This window comes from Carassius gibelio, chromosome A20 (genome assembly GCF_023724105.1).
Source record: "Carassius gibelio isolate Cgi1373 ecotype wild population from Czech Republic chromosome A20, carGib1.2-hapl.c, whole genome shotgun sequence".
In the NCBI taxonomy this organism is placed as follows: Eukaryota; Metazoa; Chordata; class Actinopteri; order Cypriniformes; family Cyprinidae; genus Carassius; species Carassius gibelio.
Genome location: NC_068390.1, coordinates 2,279,534 through 2,299,862, shown reverse-complemented (window position 1 = coordinate 2,299,862; position 20,329 = coordinate 2,279,534). Strand labels below are relative to the sequence as shown.

At 36.6% G+C, this 20,329-nt stretch overlaps 1 protein-coding gene across 5 annotated transcripts in view; it reads right to left on the bottom strand.

The window, feature by feature from the left end:
- LOC127938329 (tyrosine-protein kinase fynb) overlaps positions 1-20,329 on the bottom strand; it is a 74,435-nt gene that overhangs the window by 41,150 nt on the left and 12,956 nt on the right. For 4 of the 5 annotated variants that reach the window (XM_052534866.1, XM_052534868.1, XM_052534869.1 and 1 more), the window contains exon 2: positions 6,450-6,503. The exons of the other annotated variant lie outside the window; for it this stretch is intronic. The gene's annotated coding sequence lies outside the window, so the exon portion shown is untranslated. The remainder of the gene's footprint in view (positions 1-6,449; positions 6,504-20,329) is intronic. 5 annotated transcript variants of the gene reach the window in all.

The window sequence follows — 20,329 nt, the reverse complement described above, 5'->3', positions numbered from 1 at the left end:
GATCTTTGTAAGGCTGCATTATCTGTCTGAGTGAACTCTGTGGTGTGTGAAGACAAAAGCCAAGAAAAGTGTCTCTGCCCAATGTGCGTCACAGCTCTGACTGGGAACAATAGAACAGGAACAGCTGGCCTACCCAATTCTCATCTGTGCACTAAAAGGTATTAATGCTGCCCCATAAAGCCTCTTTAGAGATGCCACTGTGCAGAATGTGACAGACTGCACTCGATTTAAAGGATCTGCTCTTAATTTATGCAAACACACTGTGAAACTGCAGCTCCACTGAGACTGTGTGGGTTAAAGGAACATCCTGTGATATTTTGAGGTGCTCAAGTAGGTTATGTAGGTGGGTGTGGTGGAAGGTACGAGTAAACAGGGTGAGTGTTTATTTGGGGTGTTGCATGCACACGTGCTGGTGTCAAACCCACGGCCAGCTGAAACGAAAGTAAATGTTAAACGCTCGCTTGACATTAACTGCCATGAAATACTTTAGTTAACACATAAACATAAATCATTTTTGGTTCGGTCTTAGAAATGTTATATTTTTCTAATTTGATAATTTTATTTTATTTATTTATTCATTATTATTTCTTTACTGAACTGAAATGTTCACTATTAAGTTTTGTTTTGTCATTTGCACAACATAGACATCACTCATCTTGCTGTTTCCTTTAAAACAAGGTTCATTCTAGCAGACAATGACAATATTTCAAACCCACCTATCATTAATAAATACAGTACAGACCAAAAGTTTGGACACACCTTCTCATTCAAAGAGTTTTCTTTATTTTCATGACTATGAACATTGTAGATTAACACTGAAGGCATCAAAACTATGAATTAACACATGTGGAATTATATTTGGAATTATATACATAGCAAAAAAGTGTGAAAAAAGTGTGGTAGATGCGAATTCGCCTAATTCGCGCATCTAGTTACAGGAGATTCTGAGTTATGAAAAGGACCATTGCAAGCTGACAGCGACCGGCTTTTGTGGTGGAAAATTGTCAGTAATACCCCCACCTTGCGCAGCTGTACCTGAGTTTCCCTGGGACATCGGTGCGGTCGGAGAACGTCTTCTCAACAGCTGGACATATAGTGAATAAAAAAACGCTCTGCTCTGGACTCTGAAAATGTTGATCGGCTTGTTTTCCTGTCCAATAAATTTGTAATGGCCCTAGCCTTTTTGCGCATTTCATTATGCCTGCCTAGTGCCGCCTAATCTAAGTGTCGGTTACGTTCAATAAAAAAAAAAAAAAAAAAAAAAAACACATATGGCCTGTTCTCAAGTCTCAAGTTTCATTTTTTGAACAGTTGTTTGAAATGGATTGAATCATGAATTGCCTAAATCATAAATGTAGCCGGGTTGAAGCCTGCAGTGATGTTTTTCTTTTGTTATGGCAGCCGTCCCCTCCATATATTTTTCCGAGAAGGTTGCACTCCTGTTGCTGTTTGTTATTCTGCACGAAACTTCATGCCAATAAATAAGAAATATTGCTGACTTGTGCATTTCCAGCGCTCTCTCTACGTTCGTCTGTTATTCGACGTTAAAAAAAGGAAACGGCTTTTTGTTTAGACATGGAAAAACGATTTTACAATCGATTCAATGAACACTTACGTCTTAAAAATCAAAATTATTTTTTCACAAAAGTGACAGCCCTATCTATATTATCCTTATTCATGAAGAGAATGAGAGTTTGAGTGACCAAAGACTCTTCAAAAGGATCACCGCTGAAGAATTGCAAAAAATAGTTGAGTCTTGGGCCAGAAAACTTAAAAAAAAAAAAAAAATTGTCAATTGTCACCACATGTTGTTTGGGAGGGTTTCAAGAAAAATTATCCTAGCTTATCCAAGAACAATCCCCAGCATATTTAGTTATCAGACATGACTGGAACTTCAAATGGGAATTGCTTATATGGACAGATAAAACAAAACAAAAAAAGCTTTTCAGCAGCAAACACTCAAGGTGGTGCTTGATAAAAAGTACCCCATGTGTACAATGAAATATACAGCTGTATTTTTGAAGTTGAGGGCCTATATTTCCACTTGAAGTCCTGGACATCTTGTTTAGACACATGGCATCTTTGGCGGGGTTTTTTTTAAGAGGTAAAATATAACTTAATTCACACCATATTTCTGTTATTATCGATCAATCTTATCAGATTAACTTTGATCGTTCACTTTTCCGTGAGTACAGTACACCTGCAAAGCATTAGCACTCGTTAGCTTGTCATTAGCGTTTTCTTTTCTCCTCTCTCTCGCTCCAGTTTTTCACAAGTTCATCAAACAACCGCAGTAAGAATATTTCATCAAGCACGGTGAGAAATGGCTTCTCCTGCTATTGTTATTTGCACCTCTTGCCACATGTACAGTTTATCTATCTCTGTCGCTGATGAGGGATTCACATGTGATTAATGCAGGGAAATAGTTAGGCTGACAGAGAAGATTTCTGAATTAGAGACACGCATCCAAACTTTAATTGAGGACAGTAAGAATGTTAGGGCTCTAGATACAGCTGTGGATGCGTCTAGCTCAGGGATTCCTGTACATTGTCCGGTTCCGGCTACAGAGCCCCTGCAGCAGGGCAACTGGGTGACGGTGAGGCAGCGTAGTCGTGGGTGAAAACACCGCTCTTCTGTTCCGATCAAAACATTAAACAGGTTCTCCCCACACACGGATGCACCCACTGAGAAACCTGATGAAAGTGCTCTAGTTATTGGTGATTCTATTGTACGGAACGTGAATATAGAGACACCAGCCACCATAGTCAAATGTTTAAATAAAACCGTGACATTAATTGTGGCCAGTGTCTATTAGAGAAAAACATTTATTTCATAATTATATTATTCCTCAGTTTTAAATTCTTATCCAATTAAAGGTTAGATTTTTGTGATTTTTTTTTTATTTTTATAAAAGATCAAAATGATTAACAATGCAGATACATTTTCACAGCCTTCTTTGATCATATTTACCAAGGGTGCCGATATTATTGGCCATTACTGTAGCACATAACGGTAGCGAAACGGTGACTCAAAAACCATGACACCAACCCGAACCATGTGTAACTTAAACCGTTAGCTAGTATTTTCCAATCCCACCCTACCCTCTACCCTCTCTCTGCATTGCTTCCATCATCTACTGTTGTCCACTCTATAATGACTATAAAAATAACTGATTCACTTGACTTGAAGGTGCCTTTTCATCTAAAATCAAACTGTAGCTCAAATGTTCCTGTTGGATGTTAGAACAGAATCTTTTGCAATGTGCATAATTTATGACGTATGTAAATTTACTCAATTTAAGACATTTATTAGATGTTTGTATAAAGATGATGATACTTAAAATAGAACTAACTTTGGTTCTTTGGCGTTTTTTTTTTAGACTTACAAATCAGTCAGGTACAAGCCAGCTCTTTCAAAAGCACTAACAGAATCATTAATATAACCTTAGTCAATAAATTTTTTTATTTAAATGTTTTCTTTTATCTTTGATGCAGAGCTCCATCTTCACTGACACATGTAGCACAGAAATGAAACTGAACCAGGAAAGAACCAGAAATATAGTTTCCATCCACACATGATACTGCCCTTCATCTTGCTCCAGTGTATAATGCTCATTCAGACTGTACAAAGCATCAAAGCAGAAAGTGCTTATTGGAGCCACAGAGGTCTGGTTTAATGCGAGGAGGCCCTGGCTTCTCTTTATTAGGGTTGTCAGGGCTGCTGAGATGCTCACTCCATACATCTTTGATGTGAAGTCACCCACTGACACTACCCGGCAGGCCCTGGACTTAAAATGCTGACCAGTGTGTTTCTCTTCTTGGACAAGAAAAAAAAAAAAAAAACCCAAGGAGAGAAAGAGAAAAACCTAAGGGGCATAGGACAGTAGCTCCAGTAAGCAGCTCCACCATTATACTGTATGGAACCCGTGACTCACTGAAACGTCAAACTCACACACACACACACACACACACACAGTCTACAGAGTCTAATCACTTCAGTATGCCTTCGCTAGCCCAAACTACCTCATGAAAACACACATAATCACTCTAGTTTTCAGCACAGCTCATATGACTTCATACACACATTTACGAGTTAAACACTCAGACTCATGAATATTATATGTTTTCTTTCCACAGAGAAGACACACCCTACTCTGAACTCTATCCAGCATAATATCTCACACGTGTTTACTTCGCTATCTAAATGAACACATAAAATAGACCTTTAGTGAAGTAAGTGAACTAAACATTTTGTTTTACATATTTTTTGCCTATTTTGTTCACAAACTTTTGGGGAAACACATGTTATTGGTAGCCATAGGTATAATCACATTAGCCAAAATGTTTAATAATATAGAAGCAAAGAGTAGGGGGTATAAAATAAAAATAAAATCTTGTATCTGATAATCATTGTGCAGGACTGAAACTTTAAAAAAATAATAAATAATTATTGGATTACAATAAAACCTAATATACTTCACAATTTTATACAACAACAACCACAATAAGTTATTCTTATAATATTAGATGTCAGATTTAATTGGTCACAAATTTCATATTTTATTTGGTCTCTGTCTTTTAAGGCAACACAATATCATGAGAAAATGTCATTTTTTTACGGGGTGGCAATTTTGCAAATTTGTACAACATGATTCATATGGAAACATAAAAAAAAAATGAAAGGGAAAAAAAGCATGAAAGTCCACCCTTACCTCGCCTATAAACATATGCAAATCTTATGAAAACATACAAATGAGATTGCACAAAATCATTCAAACTAGGGATGCACCGAAATGAAAATTCTTGGCCGAAAACGAAAACCGAAAAAGAGAAAAACAAGGCCGAAAACCGAAACCTAAACACCGAAAGAAATTATGCCAATTATTAGAACCATTGCATTTATTGCTATGACCGTGTACTAACTTTACTAAAATTAAGACATTGCAATTGCATAAATTAATATTAAAGTTTCAAAGATAATTACAATTACATAACTTATTTTAAAAAAAAAAACATAAAAATACATAATTACAAATGATGCAAATATTTATTAAGCACATTGCAACAATGCACAGTATAAAATAAAATTCAAACTAAAAATGTATCCCACTCATGTGTATAAATTTAATAATAATGTACCGGCCTACTGGCCTGCAGAAAGGTTTTAAAATGACAGTTCTCTCATAAAAACAAAGTGCATTTAGGTGAAGTGCATTTGAAATTGTTCTCTGTAGGACTAGAAAGAGCATTACTTCTCCAGTAGGCAAGACTGTTATCACTTCTGGGGATGGGGACTTCAGACAGTTAACCATCTAGCTTTTGAGCAGTTGAGCTTGTCATCTGCCTGACATTTGAGAAATATTTGAGAGAGTGTATTTAAATAGGGCCAGGGCATAAATAAACATTTTTTATCAAATTAAAGCAGAAATCTAGCATAAATATGGCTACAATCTGATATTATGTATGTATGTATGTTTGTGTGTGTGTGTGTGTGTGTGTGTGTGTGTATAGTAGCCTAAGAACAAAATAGCCAACGTATTATTATTATTTGAGGCACTTTGTTGCAGAATTCCACTGAACATATCAGACAACGATGGTGCATGGCACTCATCTGGTGCAGAGACCAGTCTTTTTTTCTGCGCTCTGATCTGTCTCCTGCGCTTGGCGCTTCTCCGTCTCCACGCGGGTTCTCCGCATCCAGCGCGGCCTGGATCATTTCTCGTGCGCGCTGTCTTATTTCCGCATCCAAGTAATGTTCTTTATAACGCGGATCAAGCACATTCGCGATGAAGTGCAGAGGATCCGAAAAGATCTCAGTGAGACGTGTGCTAACAGACTCAATAAGACTGTACTTTTCTTTGTTTTTACTTTGTGGTCCGTCTTAATCTCTTTGTTAGGAGACGCTTTAGTGCTGCGAATAAAGGAATACGAAGAGAGAGAATGTTCTCACTGGTGTTAAGTGAATGTCGCGTGGAGCTCGTGGTCTGCGCTATGCAGGTGCACGTGCAGGTAGCGGTTTCTGTTTGCGTCATCACAACATTTCGGCCGTGTTGTTTCGGTGATAAAAGTCTATCGGCCGAAAACCGAAAAGTCCATTTTCTGCCGAAAAATTTCGGTGGCCGAAATTTCGGTGCATCCCTAATTCAAACCGGCCACCGATTCACCAAAATATCCAAAAAACTTAGCAATTTAGACAAGCAGCACATTACATAAATTACTTTTTCTGATGAATACCTTTATTTCCTGTTGAATGCACACTGGTATGTTTTTGGAAACCCAAAAAAGCAGTGTGAATATATGGTCAACTGCCTTAGTGTTCTTTCTGTAATTATGAATTCTGCATAAATTTGCAGTGAGTTTGTGAGTGTAGACTTCATGTAAGCCTGCCTATAGGCAATCCTATCAAACCTTCCCGGACCACGCTACTGAAGCACAGTGTTTTACACTCACCTGCACAGCACAATCCTTATTTCCTACACATTGCTTTGTGTTCAAAAGAGAATCCTGAGAGAAACAGAAAGAGAAACACAGATTAACATTACAATGTGATAAACCGCTTTATAGTCTGGTGGTTAGAGAGTGGTTAGAGAGTTTGACTCCTAACCCTAGGGTTGTGGGTTCGAATCTCGGGCTGGCAATACCACTACTAAGGTGCCCTTGAGCAAGGTACCGAACCCCAACTGCTCCCAGGCCCTGCAGCATAAATGGCTGCCCACTGCTCCGGGTGTGTTTTCGGTGTGTGTGTTCACTGCTGTGTGTGTACACTTTGGATGGGTTAAATGCAGAGCATGAATTCTGAGTATGGGTCACCATAATTGGCTGTATGTCACGTTACTTAGTCTGCTCCGACTGGGATTATATTTTGTTCAGAACAACTGCCAATTCTCAATCACTCTGGGACAGTTTAATTAAAATCAACCCTTCTATAACCTCACACTCAGTAGTATTACCTGTTTTAGGTACAGATTACATAACACAGTGATGGTACTCACCCAGACAGTGTCTAGCCTCTCGCAAACAAAAGCTCAAGTCAACCTATCCAGACTTCTATCAGGACTGCATGATTTCCCACAATTTCTTTGCTTACTTTATGTTAAAAATTGCTATCACAGGAGTCATCCCCAGAAATAGCCATGCATACTGCATTTAAATCTACTTTAAATTACTTAAAAAACAAGTGTTATTTGAAAGATTATGAAAAGATTATCCCAAAAGTCTTTCACATGTTGCCTTCATATTTTCTGACATTTAGCTTTTTAATGTGATATTTTGGGGGAGGTTAGATTTGACATTAGACACTGATAGCTTCTCTTACACTCTAGATTTACTGATATCAATATTATTTGCCTGATAACATAGTGCTAACACCACCTGTGGAAAGCTTGTCATTTTGTTGAAAGAACAGTTTTCTAACATAACAGCAGTAAATTATCAAATGATGAACAAAAAGATCCTTCTTAAGAAAGATCTTCTTAAGAAAGAAGTAAAAAAAAAATCAGATAATAAAATGAAGATACATTCCACCAAATTCATATTTATAGACGGAAAAAAAAATTAGTTCCCTAAAAATAACACATTTTTTGTAGAGTTGCTTTGAATTTGAATTTCGAGTTGTGTTTAATCATGACCGATCATGGTTTACTTTCAGTCACTTCAGAAAAGTACCCATCCGAAGTGCACACACACAAAGCAGTGAACACACACACACACACACACACACACACACACACACACTGGGCAGCCATTTAGGGCCCGGGGAGCAGTTGGGGGTTTGGTGCCTTGAATCCAGCCCCAGGAGTTTATCCAGATTTATTACACAGCTCTGTGGAGTACTTGATTCTGATTGGTCTAGGTACAGTATGTCAGTAACAACCAGCAAAAACAAAAACAAAGGCTCGTCCAGGTAACTGAAGTCGGAGCTATACTTTTGCCAGGAAAATTTTTTTCTTGGTGGAAGCTTTGCATTTGTTTAGCTAATAAAATATTAAAACTTGATTCAAAATTGTGTAAAAAAAAATAATTAATTATGCATCCTGGTATTACTATTACTTGGTATTACTTTTATTGCTGTAACTATTTATGTGGTGAAATGTTTTGTAATAAGTGGTTTGACTGCACCACATAAATGTCTGTCTAGTTTGAATTTGCTGCTTGCTCGCAACTGCTATGTTCACACAAGCTTTATTTTGTTCAAATATTTCAACTCATATCACTTTTTTGTGTCTAATTATTTACTTGCGTAACAAGTAGCCAAGTAATAAGCGAGATACTGTACATAAAAGCTGGTTTTTAGCACTGAATAACCCCCTTCAGGGTGATACAAGACCTGATCACCCTGTCGCAGGTAATTCTGCAATAACAACTGGCAGGATTCACATTAGAGAGATTTAAGCATTTTACCATTATCGAGTATTGGTTTTGTAATATCAGATTCACCGGTAAATGCCGCCATCTTCTGGGTCTTTTGAGAAGTGTGCGCTGGATCGCCATTGCGACACATCTGAGAAAAGACGGAACAACAATGGCGTGCATGTACTTCATTTGCTGTAGTTAGTAAACTTTATCTAACATAACAGCCAGTTATGCACAAATTAGATGCATTCAGTGTTTGGAATAACGGCGTTTAAAAGAACAGCGTTAGGCAACTACGTTATTTTTTCAGTAACGGGGTAATCTAACTAATTACTTTTCCCGTGGTTACAACAGCGTAAACGTTACTGAACGTTAAATGCGGGGCATTACGATGCATTGATTTAATAAACTTTGCAATCCGAATGCACCCCTGGCTCACACAGCGAGAGAGTAGGTGGGTTAATAACGAGATAAGCAATTATGATTGGCTAAGGCACCTTGCCATTTTCAAGGTGGAGATATAAGCACTACTTCAAATTCATTGTGGTCAAAGGCAAGAACGTGCATGTAATGTGTACATGTAATGGGTGACACGCATCTACAAAGCTAGTGGCCAAAAACACTTTTCTTACAAAGATAATACTTGAAGTGCAGGATAAAACTCTTGCTGTCTGTTGACGTGCAATAAATATCGAAAGTTATGTATGAACACCTGTCTGTTCTACTCATTTCAACTGACTTGTGACTTGTGAAAACTGCAAAAAAAAATAAATAATAATAATAATAATAATTCTCTGACATAGCAACTTTTTTTTTTTTTTACAGTAACGCAAATAGTTATTCCCTGCTAACGAGTTTCTTTTATTATAGAGTAATTCAGTTACTAACTCAGTTACTTTTTGGAACAAGTAGTGAGTAACTATAACTAATTACTTTTTTAAAGTAACGTTCCCAACGGTGGATGCATTACATAAATACCTGATATGTAGTTTATGCAGCTTGACTCCGTGAGTTGGTCTCTATTTCTTAGAGCCATGTTAAATAACACATCAAGTCCTGTCCCAATAAAGACGCAACTTTGCCTGAATTGAATAATACAGCCACGAATGAGCGCATGCTGGAAATAAAAGCACTGAATTTTAATTCTCTCTCTGTTGTAAATTTGTTCATCATTAGTCTCATGAATCCACTTTCATATTGCTGTTCAATCAGGGGGTTGATGCTCAGGAAATGCTCCAGCAAGGCCACTGCATGTAACTTTGAACAAGATTCACTTGTTTAAAGCATTTCATAATCTAGATAGCAAAATTATTAATAATGTTTTTGTCTATAATATTCCAGTTGAGAAATGCAATAAAATACAATGTTTGTCCCGATACCATTTTTTCACTTCCGATACAGATACCGATGCCGCAGCTTTGGCTATTTGCCGATTCCGATATCAATCCGATATTTTTATTTTATTCTTGAACTAATACTACTAATAATAATAAAATAAATGGAAGCTCAATTAGTCACCTATAAACATCAATCTTTGTCATTAATTTATATTTGTCATTAAAAAAAATAGAGCAAAGATACACATTACAAATGCACATAATACACTTCTAAAAATAAACAGTGTTTTGCAGGTACATTAGTATTTAGCATGAGCATTTAAAAAATTGAATGAACAAGTAAAAATAAAACAATTATTATTTACAAATTACAATTGTACCTAGACAGTTGCCTATGGCTATGATTTTACTAATACAGTTGTCTGTTTTATTTTGTAGTTTAAAGTATTTAGAAATGACACACAAGAAAACTTTACTTCAAGAAAACCAAGGATTGGCTTTTGGAAGGGTGTGATATCCACATGTTTTTGTTGAAGAAATTATAGAGGCTAGCATTTGCATTGCAAAAAGGTGGCCAAAAATGAAAGATTAAGTGGATATTTTAATTGAATTAATTAAACAAAACATTGAAACTCTAAGAGGGTTTTAAAAGGCAGATTCGATATTAAAACATGTTATTAACTTAATGTTATCAAAATCCAAAAAAGATTAATAGGATTAAGTACCTAAAGGTGACGCACGGGCCTCATCTTGGACTATTTTCTTTTCCTTATCCCTACTGTTGTCTTTTCCCGGGCACAGTTGTGCATCAGTTCTGATCCTTTGCAGCCATCAGCTGACTTAGATATATGTGTCGTTCACATATCGCCCCTAAAAATGCATGGAAAATGCTATGCACGCCACGTTCTCCTTCTTTCCAAAGTGCTCAGAACGTTGCGCCCCTGAGGCGTCTGCCGTTGCAAAGCAACCATGACTTGCTCTCTCCATGAAGACGCGGAAATTTCAGCAAAGGATAAATGGGTTAGCTTTGCTACTAAATTTATTTCAAAATGGTAATCCATATACAGCTATGGTCAGCTGTCCCTTCATCTTGGCTGAGCTTTCAACGTTGTTACAGGAAAGGATGAAGCTAAAAAATTTACTCACTCTTTTACTCACTCATTCACTCTTTGACAGCAGACGGCGCTAAAATGCAGAAATGCAGCCGTTATCCTGAAAACCAATAAATAAAGCAGCTGCACTACTTTCTTAAATACATTTAAATAGACTTATATGATGTTCATCACAGCACCAAATACTTAAATCTTTAGACTTAGGGGCTTTCACATATCACGTCTTTTGCGCGCTCAAGTTCGTTATTTCCAGTGTAGGCGCGCTTATAATGGAAGCAACACGGTCGCGCCACGCTCGTTTTTTCCAGGCGCGTCCGCACCACACCGAGTTAAAAACATTACCGCAAGCGGTAATTTACATACACGTGAAATTCACGTCAAGTATGCGTTAATTACGTGTTAAAAATCAGTTTGAATGGGTCAATGTCATTGGCTGCTGAGGACTTGGGTCAAACCACTTCTGTGAGCTTAGGGGGGTGTACCATTCATAGACAGGCAACCACCATTTAACATGCTATAGATCAGCTTATTCAGCCTTATTATTAATTAGACAAAAAAAATGAAGCGACTAGCACCCATGAAAACATACTTTAAAATAAATCATGATCGTTTTCTAATTTACTTTTTAAAATTTGAAACATTGTTTATTTCGGCATTATATTATGCAGTATGCACAGAAATGATCAAAGACAAACATCATTGTCTGAAAACACTAAATGGCACAGAGAGAGAAACATCATGTGAAGTTATTTTGTTTTATATTATTAAATATAATTTTGTATTAAGTAATAATGAATCATTAGTGTATAATGATAGATATATTAGAGTAAGAGTAGAGTAAAGGAATTGGTGTTTTTTTTTTTTTTTAGTAACTGATTTATAGAAGTGGCAAATTGATAATTAATGTTGTCATTTATTTTTTTATTGTTGTCTGCCAATTTCCATGTACATTTCATAAGAAAAAGCAGTGGTATCGTCAAAGGATAAACATGAATGTCCTAATAATGAATCAGGAAGTCTTTATTGTAAAAAATCTACATTCCCAACTCAAAATCTTTTAGTGACTGGTCACATCTACATTTTTCAAGTGTTTTTTTTTTTTTTTTACAGTGTTGTATATTGCTCAGTCAGTACTCCTACTCCTATATATGAAATACAAGGAATACAATGGAATAGTGGATTGCAATAAAGGTTAGTAGTATACAACCCTACCCTAATAGTAAAAAAAAAAAAAAGATGACTGAAAAGAAGAAAAAACAAAGTGAAATAACTATTGTGTTCTTACTTCACGCAGTCATTTATTAACTTCATAACAGTAAATAAATATTGATTCCACATATCAGTTATCGGGCACATAAACATGCAAATAATTGGTATCGGTTATAAAAAAAAAAATAATAATAAAATAAAAAATCAGTATTGGTCGATCACTAGCACATTATCCCTTACATGTCATGTAGTAGAGCACACTTTGACACTTTATAGAGCTATTTCAGGTGCCGAGCTCCCTGTGGCAGAGTAATGTCGTACAGTCCTAAAGGTTCGTCAGATCAAGGTATTCTTAGTGAAATCCCTTTTTTGGATCTTTAGATTCCACAAATGTCTCTTGCCATTTTTTTGCAGTCTAGTTTGAGATGACATGGGATGATATACTTTACCCATGACTGAAGAGAAATATGACACTACAGACTATAAAATTAACCTCCAAGGAGAGCTTTATGTAGGTCAAATCCATTTTATTAATTGGGTGTAAACTATAGGCAAAAACCAACTTGGTATTAAACATGATGTAAGAAATTACAATTTAACCCTTGTGGGTTGTTCAAATTCACTACCCTTTCATGATGTTCGTGGATGAAAACATCCACTAAATTAAACGGGCGCTTTTTGCATAAATCTATTAATCAACCACAGTCCTGATCAAAACTACCAAAATGTAAAAAAAAAAAAAAAAAAAAGACTTTAACTCTTTAATTGCAAAGTTCGTAATTTGGCACTTTGGGGGGGTGACCTATTTTCAATATAAAAAGTAATTGTGGCTGGATTACAGTCTTGGGCATGTCAAAAATTTGTAACTACATTGGCTTTTATGAATTGTTAGTTTTTGTGCAGCATTAGATTTTACAAAGCACAAGCCACAGTTAAGAAGATAATGATCACATATCACATTCAAAAAAATGTTGGAGCACTGCCTTAACATCCTTTTATTATGCACAAAAAAAGATACCAAAACAACTTAAAGATACAGAGATCTTCAGCCAGACATTGTATGTGTGGAGCAGGCAGAGGGAAATCTTTAATTGAGGGTTCAGTTGTATTTTTAGAACAGACTGGACGTAATGTAGAATAAGCACACACACTGTACAGCTCACAGAAGAGAGAACCTTTCATTTTCTGTTACAGGAGGTTTGTGATCTTGTGTGTTGAATTGTTTAGAGCATCTTGTGTCCTTTAGCATGTATCGAATATTCTGAACTGAATTCTGTAGTCATTTTTAATTCCTTTTTTTCCCCCTCCAGTCTTTGAACTATGACAGTGCCCATGTTTTGTCTGTACCAGCTTAGGGAGGAAAATGCTACTGAACTAATAAGAAAACTACACTCAATGTAAATAAAAACAAGTTGTTCTTGGGAAAACTAAACTAATACATGACTACAAACCGGTTTATAATAAAAAAGGAAAACATTTTTATATTTTAATTCCACAAAGAAATGTTTCTAATAAAATTACACTGTTGTCTTCTATCTCATTTTGAAAAAAAAAAAAAAAAAAAAAAAGAACTGTGAGAAAACTGATTCGTGAAATCGTGAATCAAATCGTGAGTTGAGTGAATCGTTACATTCCTAAAATACAATGAATGTCAAATAAATTTAACAGTGTGAAACATATAATTGATGTTAACAACTCAACTTTGAGTTGTATATTCGAGCCCTAGAAATCTATCTAAATGAAAGAGCACTTACTAAATACATACAAATAATTTAAATAAAAAAAATAAAATAAAATGAAAGTAAATCACACTGGTATCTGGTGTCTGCATGTTTAGTCTCCCTCACTCTAGGTCTAGTGAACTCCCGGCGTGCAGCACTACTTTCTTTTGCTATTCTCGATTTGTCCATCTCTCCCCACCTCTATCATCATGTGGGATTCTCGTGAAGATTCAGTCCTGAGGGTAATGTGCATTCAGCTGGGTGCAAGCATTCACTCACACACACATACACACAGATGCTTTATATGCTCAGACCATAGGCAACAGGAGAAAAAAAAAAGCAGCTCACATTTAAGTGAATGTTATTTACTGACTGATAGAGGCACTGTGGGATATTCACTGCTGAAGACACAAAGCTGCACTGTTGCCTACAAACAACACATACGCACACACATATGAATGATCGAAAACTCAGCAGGACAATTCACAACATGAATTATGCACAAAGAACCTTCACAGAGCAGAGGCAAACAGATGTCTTTTGTTTGGGTCTGTACAATATAAACATTTGACGTAGATGAGCTTAACAGGAATAGAGCATTTCATTAATTCCAGTTGCTTGGTCACAATGAAAATTCTCAATTCAAATTAGCCTTTCTTTGAAATAATCTATTATATTAGTTAGTGTAGTTAACTTATGCTTAATTGTGCAGCGTTGATCAGTGTAATACTGACTTACAACTTAGACCTGCTATTTCAAAGAGACGTCTTGCTTATTTGACACAAACTATTATGATAAACAGAACTTCAAGGATCTATCAAGCTGATTTTTTTTTTATGCAAAACGTATGTGATGTTGTGTTAGCCACGCTCTATAATGCATACAAGTGTGTGTGTAATCTGAGAAAGGAAATGTGGGCACAGACACTGCTAGATACACAAGCTCAATTTGATGCATTGTTATATTCTGAAATGTGTAAATACATCTCATAATGCAACATAAATATGCATTAAATTAAGTTGTATTGTACTGTATAGTTGTTAAGTCCTTTTTTAAAAACTAAACCCTTCAAAAACAAAGTAGAGCATCCAGACCTGTGGAAAAAACATTAGAAAGACCAGTTGAAAACCTTGGACTAGTTCGGCATGTATTTCTTTGTGAGCTCTGTGAAGTATAGAAGCTTGAATAAAAATAAAAGTAATTTTGACTTTTCATCTCACGCTTCTGACTTTTTTCTTCAGAATTGCGTGAAATAAACTCTCAACTGTGAGTTCTGACTTTGTAACTCACAGTTGAGAGTTTTGACCATTTTTGACGAGTTAAATTTTAATTAAATTTGCAGTTGTAAAAAATAGTCATACTTTTCTTCCCCTCAGAATTGGACTTCATAAAATGCAATTAAAAAATACATTACGGAGCAAAGAGGAAACTGACAACACACCAACAGACAAGACAGAGCAGGTTACTTATTGTATGAAACAAAGTCTCAGCTTTCAAATTTTGTCATTTCAAAGTTCAAACAATAAATATTGTTTCGTGGCTCTTTAATGTGACATGACAGATCATTATAATGCCTCAGTTCAAGTGGTATGTAAACCGATCATCTTTTCATATTTACTAATTAAAGCACAAAATAAACATGAATGGCATTAGAAGGTATATTATTTTAACCGCGGAAAGATGTCAATACACAACACTGAAGTTAAAATACTCTACTGTCTGGTTTGTTTGTCTGAAAAAAATGATGGAATCGGCATTATGATTGGTCAGATTGTCTGTCAAGCAAGCGAAAAAAAAAGTCAAAATTGAAATATATAAACATTAGGGGTGTAACGATACGCGTATTCGTATTGAACCGTTCGGTACGACGCTTTCGGTTCGGTACGCGGTACGCATTATGTATACCGAACGGTTCGTTGGAGTATTTAATTATATTTGAAAAAAAAAAAAAAAAAAGAGAGAGAGAAATATAATGATATGCGTTCAACAAGGTAGCCCAATAACCCAAACAACGTAACAGGCAACGCCCCTGACACTCCCGAAGAAGAAAAAAACACCATCTTATATGTTTATGTTAGGCTACTCAGCAGGCGCTCGCTCACTCAGTACGCGCTGAAGGCTCGTTGCAAAATAGCCAATGCGTTTAACAGACTAGAAATGAGAAGATCCTCCAATAACCAACAGGTCTGGTGTTTGGGTGCACTTTGGATTCCCTTTAAGCTATAATGGTGATGGCAAGAGAGTGGTGGATAAAAAAACAACGGTATGTCGCATCTGCAACATGACAGGGTACACCAGCGGGAATACAAAAAAAAAAAAAAAAAAAATGCCTAAAAACGCATGGAAAACGCTAAGCGCGTCTTTCTCCTCCTTTCAAAAGCGCTCGGGCAGAAGCGCTCATGAGGCGTCTGTCTTTGCTAAGCAACAATGACGTGCTCTCTCCATGAGACGCGGAAATTTCAGCGAAGGATAAATGGATTTGCAGCTCTAAAAATCGCTTGCAGTAGCTCTGCTACTAAATTTATTTCAAAATTGCAATCCATATACAACTATGATCAGCTGATCCTTCATCTTGGCTGAGCTCTCAACGTTGTTACGGGAAAGGATGAAGCTGATTGGTTGGTTCTTGTCACATGACCCGCGGTGCGCTTGCGGCATTCTGAAAAGTTGAGATGTTTTTACATTTTGCTGTATCTAAAACGTATCGAACCGAACCGAACCGAACCGTGACATCAGTGTATCGTATCGAACCGAACCGTGAATTTTGTGAACCGTTACACCCCTAATAAACATGTCTGTTAGTCACATTAAAGGGGGGGTGAAATGCTCGTTTTCACTCAATCTCCTGTTAATCTTGAGTACCTATAGAGTAGTACAGGATCCTTCATAACTCCAAAAAGTCTTTAGTTTTATTATATTCATAAGAGAAAGATAGTCTGTACCGATATTTTCCGTAAAAACACGACCGGCTGGAGGCGTGACATGTGGGCGGAGCTAAAGAATCACGAGCGCCAGTAGGCTTTTGCGTTGAGAGCGTTTGGAAGTTGTGACAGTACCGTGAGGAAAAAAACAACCAAAACAAACCATGGCTAACAGTCAGATTCAGCGTATATTTATGATCCAGAATCAGATCCAGAGGCTGAAATTTAACAAGAGCAGCATCAGCAACGATGTCTCTATGTGGTATGTACTGAAACTGTATATATTTGCTTAGCGGTTTTTGAAAATGACTAAGTTACACTTTATGTCGTCTTTTTTTATTTTTATTTTTTTTTATTTATTTTTTTTAAGCTGTACATGTGGAAAGTGCAGTTTGATGACAACATCGCATGTTGTTTACTTGATGTGCTTACGCGCCGATAGCTAAGTTAACAACACAGAGATATTTGAAGCAGTTTTGCTCACCGCCTGTGGTTCCAACACACGATCGTGACCCTTTTTCGTTGGGACTGCATTATCCTTAAGAAATAAACGATGTGCAAATCCGGCGTCAAACTGGGCCTTGTTTGTAAAACAAGCATCTTCGAAATGCAGGGAACAAACAAAAACACTTGCACAACTCCGTTGATGCTCTGTAAAAAATAAACTTCATCAACTGGTCCCTTAATGCCGTTTTTTTTTTTTTTTTGGTAATCTGTGCAGGGTTGTCTTGCCCTGGCAACCAAAAACATAGTTATTTTGTGACATTTCGCAACGCTCTGGCTCTGATCAGTGAATGTCTGTGCTCTAAGTGCTCTGCTATACGGGAGCGCGCGCTCTTCCGGCAGAAGTGCCCTTAAGACCCATATAAGGAAATTCCGCTCCATCTAACGTCACACATAGCAATACTCGAAAAAAAACTTTCCGAAACTTGTGACAAACCGGAAGGAGTATTTTTGGAACAAAAATACTCTTTCAAACGTACAACTTAATTTTTGAAACTGTGTCCATGTTTAGCATGGGAATCCAACTCTTTAACAGGTGTAAAAAACTCAGTATGCATGAAATAGCATTTCACCCCCCCTTTAACATAATGGTCAATCAGAGGTGATTCAGCGTAAACACATCAAGTTCTGCACTTTCATACATTCATAATAATTAGGGGTGCTCCGATCACGATCGGCCGATTGTTAATGCGCATCTCGTCAGTAAAGCCGGTTCTCTAATCAGCGGTTAATTCCATCAGGTGTGTGATTTCACATAGAGCAGCTGTTACTACACAGAGCCGTTGTTAATAGAGAAGATGTGCAAATCCACTTCATTTTCAGCGTTTTTTGGCGCATCTTCTCAGTTAACAACGACTCTGTGTAGTAACAGCTGCTCTATGTGAAATCACGCACCTGATGGAATTAACCGCTGATTAAAGAACCGGCTTTACTGACGAGATGCGCATTAACGATCGGCCGATCGTGATCGGAGCACCCCTAATAATAATGGACATTGTGTAAATAAAAGATTACATGTGCAGTGTAGTCAGTCAGCTTCATGGATTGTATTTGGGAGAGCCAAACTTAGTCAGTGAGCTCGCAATGAACTTTCATGCAGTTCAATACACAACCATATATAAATGTAGGATTGAATCCAAAACTGCAATAACTGACACTGATATTCATACCAATTGAAAGAATAACAAACTTGTGACTATCACCTTTAACTATAGCAACAGTGACTAAAGTAAATATCAAAGATGACAAAGTCTTACCACATGTAACATGAAAAAAGTTCAATTGAGGTGTAATTTCATCCGTCAAATCTTAATTTACATGATGACAGCTTTTATACCTCAGTAGAATGGAGCATTTGAACAAAACTGACTTAAGTAGCTCCAGTGGTGGAAAGTGACCAGATCTAAACCTTTAGTTAATACTAGGGATGCAACAATACCATTTTTTCAGAACCAATCCGATCCTGAAAATTCTGAGCATCTGCAAATATTGATCCAATCCGATACCAGCATCGTTTTTTTTTTTTTTTAATCAATGTAGAATTTCTATACTTTGTGTTGACCTGATCATCACTCTTTTGTGTATTAAACACAATCTACTACATATAGACAACTTCATTTGAATGAAAAATAACAAATGAAAAACTATATAATCATTATCTATGACAAAAATACTATTATAAACTAGGTTAGTGGATAATTCAGCAGCAAAAGATACTCTAGATTCTAGGAAAATCATGGGTGCACAATTTTAGAAAATCTAGTGAAATATTGTATTTACAAATAAATGTGAATATGTCTAAATTCTGGTAAAATGTTACACATTGCTCTTTGTATTGTTGTAAAATACATTAATGAAAAACAAGTATATCAATTATACAGAAATCTAAAAGATGTTTCTTTTAAATGTATTAAGTGTGCAGCTGCGCAGCCCTCCGAGTCCACATAGAACAGTTAGTACAACCCAAAAGCTACTCTGCTCAAGTTTATCTTCAGTTCTCTCTTCACAGCAGTTCAGTCAGTGTACTGTTTGAGTAAATGAATTTCTCCGGGATATTGGTTTATTTCTACTCGGAGGGAGTGTTAGCCATGTTAAAAAAAGTAATTTGTGGATTAATGCTTACTGGAGACACGGAAAGTTTCAAACGATTCAGTCTGATTTGGTGAACTGGTTCACTAAGAAGAACCGGTTAAATTGAACCAGTCCTCAGGCAAGAAATATTAATACGTAGTGTATTAAATTTGTGCATTAGTTTATTAAGCCTTTACTTTGAACAGTTTCAAACCTCAGTTACTGTGCGTTCTTGAAGAGTTTCATCGTTTTGACTGTAACCGAACACAACATGCAGTTTGACTGTTGAATGGAGGATAACAGATTGCCGCAGCGGAAAGAAGAGTTTAGGCGAACTTGAATTGAATGACTTAAATAATAATCTGTACCTCACATTGAACTACAGAACAGCTTCAGGACACTTGAAATATAGTGCACAAAAACATTGTGGTGCTTTATAATGTTTTTGTGCCTTTCGTGGGGCTCAACAATAACACAAAATATCGGATTTGGATCGGTCTCGTCTGAATGATACCTGATCCACAGAAAAGAGCCGGTATCAGAGCCGATCCCGATCCTGAGTATTGGATCGATGCATCCCTAATTTAGCAAATGTTTTGTATCCAAACACAAACATGCAGTGGTTTAGATCAAGAACGTGTTTGATCAGAGAAAGAATGTGGCTGTTTGTGTGATTCAGCTTTTGCCCTAGGGACCGTGATATTTTGAATTTAGGAGTCTAAGCTTCCCACCAAGATATGTGGTATATATTTCACCCCCAGACCAACTAATTTGATCCAGACACTAGGAACACCCTAAAGTGCAATCACATTTGGCCATCAATTGTGAGGATGTGTGTAACTAAACCATGCAGTACAGTAAGACTTAGTTGTGTTTTTCGAATTTTAAACTCGGTAGGTGTTGCAGTGCATCAGTCTAAAATAAGTGAAATAAAAAGCACCCATCCTAAATAAAAAGTGTCTCACACAGCTCTGGGGGGTAAACAAAGTCCTCCTGTAGTGAATCGATTCATTTTTTAAGAAAAATTATATTTAAAATGTAATAATCAATTTAAAGTAGCTTGTGCTCACTGTTGTACATGGAAGCAGTTCTGGGCGGATGACG